At 32.8% G+C, this 9889-nt stretch overlaps 1 long non-coding RNA gene across 2 annotated transcripts in view; it reads right to left on the bottom strand.

The window, feature by feature from the left end:
- Positions 1-3877, bottom strand: part of LOC106880380 (uncharacterized) — a 22505-nt gene extending 18628 nt beyond the window's left edge. Inside the window, exon 1 of one of the 2 annotated variants that reach the window (XR_008265369.2) lies at positions 3278-3877. This is a non-coding gene — a long non-coding RNA (uncharacterized LOC106880380). The remainder of the gene's footprint in view (positions 1-3277) is intronic. The other variant, XR_001410736.3, reaches the window with a different exon arrangement.
- Positions 3878-9889: the final 6012 nt, after the last annotated feature.

Below are 9889 nucleotides of genomic sequence, written 5' to 3'. Positions count from 1 at the left end.
TTTTACTTTTTCTACTCTTTGGCTTTTGAACATTCTGGGGCTCCACCATGAAATGTTTAGTCGAACAACTCGATCCCAGTACTAATTAAAAAATTTTTTTAAATTATGCTTATTCTATTGTTCTCTTTTACCGAACCGCTAATTTGCGATGTGGTGAACATTAATGCCGGTTATCAAACGGTGAAATGAGAACAAACACAAACACACATATATGAATCCATATATTCAATTAGCGAACTACCACACAGTTTTCGACAACCAGACTCACTCACAAAGCATTGGTCGGCCGAGAGCTATAGTAATGAGACACTTGCCCAAGGTGCCGAATTGTGGGGCTGGACTCAAAACCACGTGGCTGCAAAGCGAAATTCTTAACCACACGATCATGCTTGCTTCTTAATGTAAAATATTACAGAATATTGACTTGGAACAAATAACGACTGGTGTGATTTTTATTTATTTATTTATTTATATATTACAACGTATTATAGCTAGCAATCGTACGTAATCGAATGGTTAATTAAATGAAAGTGTGAAAATCATTTAATTATACTGAGAATTTAACATTTCATATTTATTAATATTAATCATAATTTGCTTTTCATAAATAATAAAAATTGGTTAATTACCAATGATGAAAAAGCTAAAATGAAGACTGTTTCTTGCTTCTAATACTAAGATTTTTTTAATAATATCCTAAACTAAAAAAGGACAGCAATTATATGTTATTTAATCGTTGAATAAGCTTGGAAAATTTTACCAATTTAATAAAATTACATCAGAAACAAATGAGTTTTATTTCCATTTAGCAGATTAATTTCATTATCCAAATACTAAGATGCACTTAAGTTGGTTAATGATGTTTAGAAAGGCATGAGATTCAATAAATTTAAAGCGGTTTTTTCGTTCATATACATTTTTCGAGACCTTTTCTTCGCGTCTGCTATTCTGTTTTGTTTGACATAACTAGTAGCCTAGTGATTTCCCGTTACAATCATTCAGAGTTATCTCCCTGCACATAGTATTAACAGAGTGAAGCGATGGTATACAGCTATAACGAAAGCGCTATAGCAGTAGACCTGACACGAAACGTAACTAGGTGCAGCAGGAAAATAATAGATTTCTATTCTAAAAATGTGAAAACTACCAACTAATATTCTAAATATAAAAACGCTGATAACTGTGCGTCGTTTATTGAATAAAGAAGTAAGTAGTTGATATTCTTTGTAATTAATATAAAAGGCTAAAATGTATAAATTTCATTCTTCTAAAACGTTTTTCTATTTAATTTATGCACAAAGTGCAGCAAAATACTTTTATTTTCATTAATGCGTCCCAGTTAAAAAAGGGAAACGGTTTAAATCACGTTATATGATTATAAGATGATGGGATTTTGTATCCAAACAACTATCAGAAGGATCTAATAACGAAGCTACCGAATGATATGCATAGTGAAATAAATATCAAGGCGTGTTACAAAGAATTATCTAAATATATTATAGGAGTATTCATAGATATCCCAAACGCGCGCGCGCACACACACTTACATATATGTATATACATATTTGTGTGTGTTCTAAAACCTTTATTATTTTACGTTAAGAATGCTGTTTTACAAAGAAATATCTGCTATTGAAAATATATACGTTCACTCTTTGCCGGTCTCTTTTTATCTAGCACACGTTATTATTGAAGTATTGCAAATATAACATAGGATTAAGGAGTCAGTCTGATTGACAACACACACACACACACACACACACACACACTCATACATATATATATATATATATATATATATATATATATATACACACACGTGTGTGTGTATGTATGTGTGCTAAATAATTTTTTTTTCTCCATACAGTCTGTAATAATATACAGGGTATGGCGTGCATTCATGCTTCAAAATGTAAATGAACATGCAGCTGGGTTTATAGTGAACAATAAGTAAAATGTAAACTGGACAATAATACAAAGCAACGTAGTAACTCAATGTAGAATACATGAAATAAATTGTAAAGCACTAATAAATGAAATTTCCTTATGAAAGAAGAAAAACAATATGAAATAACAGTCAAGCTTGTATGTTAATCGATTTTCGTTTATCTACGTTCTCACACTTTACTGTCAAAATTACAAGAGATTCAGAAAATAGCAGAGATGTATTTCAGTATAAGGTTAATATAAGATTTGGTTACTTTGCTATAAGTTTAATGCCCCACTTCTTTTGATTAATGTTGTTATGTATATGTGTATGAGTTGCATGACACGCTGGTGGGTGGTAAACTAATCCATCACCAGACACATCAGACACAAGGGTGTTTATTTTATAAGTTCATATTCTGCTATGATGAAATCAAATGATAAAACTGTTGATAAGAATGCTATAAGAAAGGGACGCATAACGTTTACAATCTGGTAGCTCTATACATGTGCATATGTATTATATCTGTCTATCTATCTATCTATCTATCTATCTATTTATCTATATATATATATATATACGTCTGTGTGTGTTGTGTACTCGGTGATATTAAAGTAGAGAATATTTTCTTAGAGGAGAAATCATAACATTTATGTATATATTTCAGAAGAATTATTATTGCTCGAAGAAAAAGGAAATAGCTTTAATCGGGAATCGAAACCGAGTCGCCGTTTTTACTTACCGTGACACCACCTCTATTCTGCGTACAAACTGGCGACTATTTTTATATAAGCTATAAACTAAAAGTCAATAACAATAAAGTAAAAATGCTGTTTACCAACAAAAGCTCGTAGTTAATTTGCATAAATCGCTTGAATTGCAAACATGAAAAAAAAATGTTAATAATTATTATTAATTAATACCGTGTTAAAAATAATCTCAAATTATAAAAATACTAACAATAAAAGTAAAATTTAAGTAAATATTTAAATCTAACTAAATAAAGTTGTTCTCTAAATATAGAATAAAAAATAAATCCAAATGTTTGTTATATTGTCAAAAGAAGAGGGGGGAAATAAAACTATTTGCTAACTACTCTATTGACAATTACGCATATTAATCACCAATAATAAACTAGTTATCACTGACATTATCCAAATCACTAATGTTACTAAATAAATTACTAATACTCTTAGAAGTGTTGCTTGGGTAAGAAGTGCGCAAACCAAGTAATTCAGTGCAGTAAGTAGCTGGAGACAAGCGCAATTCCCTTGTCAATAAAGAAGATTAATTGCTTTTTATATAATTTATCATTAGTTATTAGGAACAATGGTAAAATTGTTTACTAACCCATACACTGTATATCTTTCATTTAGTCCACTTCACAATGTTCTCTTCTCTATCCCGAGGGAAGAATTCGCCGTGGCGATGTATATGCAGTGCAATGTAATTAGGCATTTAATTATTTTGTTTCACCATTAAAGTTAATAAAAAATCATGATTATTAAATAGTTAAGTTTTCATTACAACAAAATAAGTCTATTGCGATATTTGAATCGATTTTCACTATTGTACAAGCACAGTATTCCGCTGAAGCGCTGTGCAACAAAGGCGATTCTCCGTGGCTATTATCCGCCTCTGTCGCATAATGGAACAAGCTCCAGCGTCGCAAGAGGGCGCTGAATACAAGAAAGTTTTGCTCTGCGTAAAAAGCGCGCAGTTTGATTTGAGGGGAAAATCTAGAACTTCTGGCGCGTTTTTCTCGCGCTATTATTCAATATTTATCGCCGGGTAAACTCAATTGAAATACACAGAAGCTTTAAAATGGTTATAAGAATATAAAAGAATATGTCAAAAGAAAAGAAAAGAATATGTTAAACAAATTAGTTTCATTAAAGGAAAGAAAAAAGCCAGTAGGAAAAATAGCTTTCTACAAAGCGCAACTCCCACAGTGCGGCGAGGGAAGTGTTCTTTTTATTTATATCTCTTTTTTTTTTCTAACTTTCACTGACGTGAGAGATCTGAGCAACAAAGACGAACTCAAAGTAGCTGGTCATCTGGATATTTTTTCTGAAGACTGCTGTTTAAAGGTTGCAGAAAATTATGTTTAATTATAGGGAATGCAACCATCATCAAGTGAACACGGAAACAGCTGCAGAATACGACCAAAACATGGCCCACTCACTGGGGGTTTTTTTTCACCCGAAACGCTTTCTTTCTCTCAGTGTAATTTTTTTCATTTTTTTCCCTTTTCATTTCCCTTCTTTCTTCTTGCTTTTTTCTTTTTTGCCCTGAAATCTATAGGTCGCTCTTTTATATTGGCTGTGTTTCATATGAATGCTTTATAACATTATGATAGAACAATATTTCCAAGACATTATTTCTTTTCATGCATCGATTCAACGCAGCTGTCTCTCAGAAGCTCTTTTGGTCAATTGACGAGCTTATAAGCGGACAGAATCTTTTTTTAAGCCCACGTTCTGTTGTGTAGTTGTGGCAAGAAAGTTTGCAGCTGCCAGTGTGAAAGAAACCGTTGAATATAGATAAATAATCCCTACCCAAGCTTATAATGAACAAACTGTGACAGAAGGCAGTAAAGAAAATTAGCTAAGGACATCTGAATAACAATGTGTGGTCGCGTGTGGATATAAGGCCCTCAACAACATGATCAGTAAGCAGACGTCTCCACGAGACCTTAATTACAAGTGTTACACAACATTGTGATGCAAAATACCCGATTATGTCCGACTCTTTTGTTGGAAGTCAAACGAAGAGCGCACACTCACCAACTGAGGCATGTTTCCTTCGTTTCTGTTGTGAACCTGGGGCAGGTGGTTCTGTGTTGGCGACGAATATTCTGTAGTAGCGGCGGCCCGTTCGTTCGTTCAAGCAGCATAGGACGCGATTAAACAACCTCTTGCTTGTTACATATGGACGGAGCCAGCCAGCCAGCCAGCGAGAAGAAGAAGAAGAAAAAGAAAAAAAAAGGGAACAACTCATAAGCGAAAGTAAAGCGGGGAACGGTGGGAGGAAGAGGAAGGAAAGAAGAAGTAGAAGTAGAAGAATAAGATGACGATGAGGAGAAAGATCCTCTTAAATACCCCCTTCTTCTCATTGGGTCTAATCTGTCTTTATCACAGAATATTTCTCACACTTTATTCCACTTTCCCTTCTGCTCTTTCCTCTCGACTCTTTAAACGTTTTGATATCTCATCTCTCTTTATTATTTACATCTTTAATTTTGTCTCTAAAATCCACTTTAGGTTTTTTGTCACGTCACTATTTTCATTCTCTTCCCCTTTCCTTCTTCGTCAATGACAAATAGATTTTTCCCTGGGTCTCTTTTCTTACCTCTTTCTCACCCTCTTATTTCCATTATTATCAACCAATTTCGTTTTAGATTCATTTTAAGTTTCTTCCTCCTCCCCTCCATTTCTCTCCCATTCTCTGTTTTTCTTCTCTTTTCTCACCCCTCTTTATTTCTTTTATACTTTTTCATAAACTTTATTGTTTCTTAAGATTCCATTTTTCTTCTTCTTCTTCCTCTTCTTTTTTTTCTTTTCCTCTCAAATACCCTTTGGACTTTTCTTTTTAGATTAACGATACATACATCGAGTGGCAGTATTAGTCCTCAGGCTACCCCCCTTCTGCACAGAAAAAAGCAAAAACAACTCTGGGGGGAAGCATCTGACATGTAATAGAGCCTCATGGAAATCATGAAAATGGAGGGGGTGGGAGAAAATTATAATAGAAAGAAAAAGAGTGATGAGCAGAGGGAGAACGAGAAGTCGAGAAAAGAGAGAGAGAGAAAAGAGAGATAGGCGAAATATAATTTTTGATAAGAAAGAAAATATATATATAAAGGGGTGTGTTTGTATGAGTCTAAGTTTGTTTTTGAATATAGGGTGATGTGTGTAAGTTGTATCTTTGAGGGGGGCGAGGGGCTGGTTGGTTGGTTGGGTGTTCATTTAGGTAAGTTTGGCTGGGTGCCTGGGTGGGAAGTGAGAATAATGAGAAGGTCGAACTAGAAGACCAAATCGGGAAAGACCTTAATAAACAGAATTGGTGAAGAATAAAACAATACAAAAATGAAATGAAATAAACTAAAAAAAATGGAGTTCAAAAGTGTTAGTGTGTGTGTGTGTGTGTGTGTGTGTGTGTGTGTGTGTGTGTGTGTGTGTGCGCGCGGTTGGGGTGGAGCGTGGCTTGATGTAGGTGTTATATCTGTTTGGGTTGGGGGTGGCGATGGGGGTGAAACAAACAAAAACAGGAAGAAGCACTTCCCACCTTTTTTCACTTCCTTCTTTTCTTTCGTCTTCCTTGTTTGTTTGGTACTGGAAAAACATTTTGTTCTTCAACACTCACACATACACACATACATACATACATACATACATACATACATACATACATACATGCATACATAAACACACATATATACATAGTACTTATAGAAACACACATACACGTACACACCACTCACACACATGTAAATATAAATATACATATAGCTACAAGTTTACTTAGACACAAGCATAGATGCATATACAGATATACACAGCCTTCAAACAGACATCCATACATTCACACATACTCACAAATGTATACTTACATGCACCTATTCACACACACACATACACTGTACACACAAACATACACACACACACAGACACCTATTACACAAACATATACACTAACATATAAACTTACAAGCAGACATGTCATTCAAACACAGCCATACACACACGTACCCACTCTGTCATTTATGCAAGTACTCACGTACAGAAAAGGGATTTCGCTCCTTTCTTTTTTCCATTTTGAGTGCAAAACACAAAGAAGGGAACTGAAAAACTTCTGCAAATGTTACTTAAGGTCTTCTGTTTTTTTCGTCTTCTTTAAACAAAGGGGTGTCCCCCCCCACACATACACAATTTCACTTTAAAAGGTTACTATAAAGTACCCTGTCAACATGTGAAACTTTCTCCATCAACCCTTCTGTCTTTTTTTCCACACATTATTCCAAGAGATTATCTTTCATTCCTATTATCCCAATTACCATTCCATTCTTTGTCAACTTTCTCCCATCTATCTAAGCCATTCCTACTTTACAGTAAATATGAATATTTTGTTTCATTTTATTCCTGTTTTTGTTCCTTCCTTTTTCTTTACTCTTGGAACTAATTCTGTTGCGTTCACAAGTTTCTTTATGCATTTAAGTTTGACAATAACTCACATCCCTACCACGCACATAACAAACACAGACGTACACAAACACACAAAACACCACGCTAATGTCTTTATACTTTTGAATGTTTTTATATTTTATTTAATATTGATTACACGGCAGAGCAGACGAAAACTGACACGTGACATATACAAAGTTTTCCAAATTAAGTGAGAAATGATTTTCACAAATTAACTCATAGAAACAGCTTTTATCTGAAGATATATATGCTAATTCCCAACACTTTAAAACTATTACTAACCATTTGTTTAGATCTAATCTGCAACATACTCTCTCTGTGTCTTATTTATGTTTTTCTCCTCGTCTTTTTCACTTTATTCATTTGATGAAAGAAAGTTAATTTCTTTCATCACATACAATACCAAATGAATAAAGGAGAACTTTGAAGCTTATAACAAAGACGACACTTTTAGCCATCATAAAAAAGCCTAAACTTAACATTGCAAAAGTTCGTTTAGTAATATTTGATTTTATTACCATCATTCCAGGTGGTTTGGCCTTTTAGCCTGACAACATACATACATGCATACACACATACGTACATGCACTCACACACAAACATATGCACTTATATATGCATAGACTTATAGATATACATGTACATATATGGATTTAGAAAGTATAGCCAGCGAACTCTGGAACAATAGTAAGAGAGATATGACTTGTGCAACTTTCAAATCAACCTTCTTGTAAGTTAAATAGAAATTCACCAAAAACTTTTATGGTTATAAATGTTACTAACTTTAAATCAAATATTACTACAGTATAATCTTTAAAAAAATCGTAAGAAAACGTTATGCCCATCAACGATAAGTTCAGTTCCTATTTCTAACTATTATAATATATTTCATGATGAAACAATGCTGTGTTAAACTTTACTTGCTCACAGACGTATTGTTAGTTTTTGAAACGCATCTTAAGTAGTTTCGACACAAAATTTTCGTATTGTTAGGTTTAAAACAAACAATCTCAGCTTTATCTAATTCGTTGATATGTTTTCTATTATGCATGTTTGTAAGAAAGTTATCAATGAAAGAAGAAAACTAATTTTTCTCGAAAAGATAACTAATAAGGTACAATAATGAAATTAATTTAAATATGCTTTATTTAACCAGATTGATAAAAAAAATTAAAATTATCAATTGACTGTTTTATCTAAAGTAAAACTACAGTTTAATCAAACTTAGTGAAGTTACGAATAATTAATGCACCTATGTATATATATATATATATATATATATATATATATATATATATATATATATATATATATATATATATATATATATATATATATACATACATACATACATACATACATACATACATACATAAGATATGGTATGAAGTGATAAACATATATGATCTTTCGTTAACAAAGAAAAAAGGGAGTATATAATCGCCGTTTTTGCAAATATAAAATCGTTGACTGAAAACTGTGACGTGTGTACGTGTCTTTGTCTCTCTCCATCTCCTCTCTCTCTCTCTCTCTCTCTCTCTCTCTCTCTCTCTCTCTCTCTCTCTCTCTCTCAATCTCTCTCTCGCTAACTTTACACACACACACACACACACACACACACACACACACACACACACATATATATATAGGGATAGATTTAGACTTGATATTCTTTCTACTATATGACTAAAAAGAAAGTTTTCTTTGATCTCATATTACATTTAGTTATTTAAATTACATTTGTCAATAAAATATTTCAAGTAGAATTATTTATTTTATTAATTCCATTTTAAGTTTAATTCAGTTTCCGTGCACCTCCTTTAACAGGCAAACACTTCTATATATCCCAATGGAAAAAGTTATTTCACGTGTAATGTCACCTCCTCTCCCTCTCTTCAGCTGCATTATTTCCCGTGTCCTCAAAGTGTATGTTGGGAGTGACCGTACTTGATGGTCATGCATAAAACAACGTGTAGAGGGCGCAAGTGATGAAGTCTGAAAGAAGAGAGAAACAGCTGACAACCTCTTCAACGGGAGAGGTAGTTTTCGCTGTAGTGGAGGGAAGCCAGCTTTTCTACTGCTATTGAAAAAGTTAAGCCGTCTGCTATTATTTGCACGAGTTGCACAGCGACTGCCTCCCTCTTTTTTTATGCAACTTATGTGGCACTTTCTGCCAACTAAAAGCTGTGATAAGAGAACAATTAAACCTCGTTCGTCGAGTTATAGTAACATTAATCAATATACGTATTATATAAATATATATATATATATATATATATATATATATATATATATATATATATATATATATATATATATATAATGACATTTATACATATATATTATCAAAAACATTACGCATATATGACCGTATTCTTTAGAAGTTCGGTTTGCAGTTACATGCTACATGGTTCTGGGGTCGGACCACCCAACCTGCCACGTGGCACCTATGCAAGCGTCTTATCCCATAACCTATGCTTTAACAAAGCTTCACGAGGGAGAGGTGGTACACAGAAATAGTGCACCGACCTCACACACATACACACACAGATATATATATATATACATATATATATATATATATATATATATATATATATATATATATATATATATATATATATATATATATATATATATACATATATATATATCATATTATATTAAATTATTTTATATTATATTATATTATATTATATTATATTATATTATAATATATTATGTTGTCTTAAGTTATACTAATATATTATATTATATA

Source organism: Octopus bimaculoides, chromosome 13, assembly GCF_046866305.1.
Source record: "Octopus bimaculoides isolate indiv1 chromosome 13, ASM4686630v1, whole genome shotgun sequence".
Classification (NCBI taxonomy): domain Eukaryota; kingdom Metazoa; phylum Mollusca; class Cephalopoda; order Octopoda; family Octopodidae; genus Octopus; species Octopus bimaculoides.
Note: the sequence above shows the minus strand (reverse complement) of the source record. Positions and strands in the feature narration are given on the sequence as shown.